The sequence below is a fragment of the Lathyrus oleraceus genome, chromosome 2 (genome assembly GCF_024323335.1).
Source record: "Lathyrus oleraceus cultivar Zhongwan6 chromosome 2, CAAS_Psat_ZW6_1.0, whole genome shotgun sequence".
NCBI lineage: Eukaryota > Viridiplantae > Streptophyta > Magnoliopsida > Fabales > Fabaceae > Lathyrus > Lathyrus oleraceus.
Window position 1 is genome coordinate 73,242,751 of NC_066580.1, and position 2,231 is coordinate 73,244,981.

Genomic DNA, 2,231 nt, shown 5'->3' on the forward strand with positions numbered 1-2,231 from the left:
GTCAGCGCACGTCGACCTATGGTCGATGCATACTGATGTGTTTTTCAGATTGTCCAAAACTGCAGGCTATGCGTCGACGCATAGACCTGCTATGGTCGACCGTTCGCGCGCAAATACCGTTTTTAAGTAATTCCCACTTTGTTTGAAAAGCTGTTAAGTGGGTTGGTTGGTTTGTTACTATAAATAGAAGTTTAGTTACTTGTATCAACTAACATTTGACAAATTGATTCAAGTGTACAAAGAACAAGAAAAAGTGAAATAGGTGTCCAAGATTCTTCATCTTCATCTTCAACATCTCACAACACATCAATTACACACAACCATTTTTGAAGTGCTTTGTGATTGGTTAAAGGTGATAACGTTCGAAGCCGAGATTGGGGAATCCGGTTCGGGTTGAAGCTTGCGATAGGTTTTTTCTTGAATAAAACCTTTAGGGTTTTGTCCTCCAAGATTGGTTTGATTTTGGGGGTTTTTGGACGATTTCTTCATCAATTTTCAGCTGAGCGAAGGTGATTGAGAAGAGGAAGTCTTCATCAATCTAGTAGCGGATTCAGTGATATTGAAGGGAAGACTTCGGGTTCGATTTGTTGTAGTTGAGATCAGTCGGGCCGAGGGTTTGGAGAACTGAGAGTTATTCAACAAAGGGGCTGGAATCGGAGGTCTATCAACAACAATCGAAGGACTTGATTCACCTTGAATCAAGGAACAAGGAGTGGAAGCAACATTCAATGTCTTGAGAATTCTGTTGTATATTTGCTCTTCAATCCTTGTATAAATTGTTATACTCAACAGGTGATATCTATTAAAGCAATCTCAATTCTAGTTTTAGAATTGAGGGCAGACGTACCCCGAAGCGAGGACGACGGGGGAATTGCCTCATCAAATCTCTGTCTTCTCTATTTTTCAGCATATTTGTGTTTAACTTAAAAATAAGTGATTTTTGTATAAGCACTTTTATCAAACCTTGATATTAATTGAGTAAGAAGTTAAAACTCTGTTTTTGAATCCAAAGTACAATAAGAGATTGTACTAGACTAATTGGAATCACTTACTCAACACAAATATCACTTGGAGTGTTTTTGCACACCAAGTGTTTGATAATTTGCCTAAACCAAAATTATCTTAGTTGTGTATCTAGTTTGGTTTGCTCTTTGAATCATTGGAACTACGAATCCTAGCAAGTGAAATAAATCATTGATAGTGTGACTAGTGTAGTGATTCTTATTCTACATTATCACTAATCCATAGGCTAGACGCATATCCGGTTTTCCAATAACTGTTCGTTTTAGACTATATTTTTCCTCGGTCGCTTCCGCACTTAAAACAAATTTTCAAAACCAATTTTTAATTGGTAGCGCCGACTCAATTTTTAATTGGGATCTATTCAACCCCCCCCCCCCCTTCTAGATCCGTGCCATAGTCTAACAAGTGGTATCAGGAGCACCGGTTCACTCTGTGCTTCAAAATATAACTTTGATAGAAAATGGCTAACGAACCTAAAGGGGCTTATAATAGAGCTTCCGTTTTCAATGGTGAAAATTATAGTTATTGGAAAGACTGTATGCGGGTGCACATAAATTCCATAGATAGAAAAATATGGAACGCTATTCTCAATGGTCCAATTGAAATAACTATGACCAATGAGAATAATGAATTAATGCCAAAGCCCGAAGCACAATGGACCGACGATGATGAAAGAAAATACAATTATGATTGGAAAGCCAAAAATATCCTAATCTCCTCATTAGGTGTAGATGAATACTATCGTGTATCCCATTGTCCTACTGCTAAGGCCATGTGGGATTCACTACAAATCGCCCATGAGGGGACGAACGATGTTAAGTTGGCAAGAATCAACACACTAACACAAGAGTTTGATCTTTTTTTCATGGAGCAAGGGGAAACCATTGCTGACATGCAAAAGAGATTTACTCATCTCATCAATCGATTACATTCATTAGGTAGGCCGGTTTCTAATGATGTTGCTACTAATAAGATCTTGAGATGTCTTAACAGGGAATGGCAGCCGAAAGTGACCGCCATCAAAGAAGCAAATGATCTTACCATATTAGACTTGACAACATTATTTGGCAAACTACAAGAGCACGAACAAGTACTTTTGAGCCTAGAACAACACGAAAAGAAAGAAAAGAAGGACAAAACAAAGGTGAGTGAAAAGAAATCTATAGCTCTTAAGACTTCCTCCTCGAAGTCTCAAGCAAAAGAGCAAA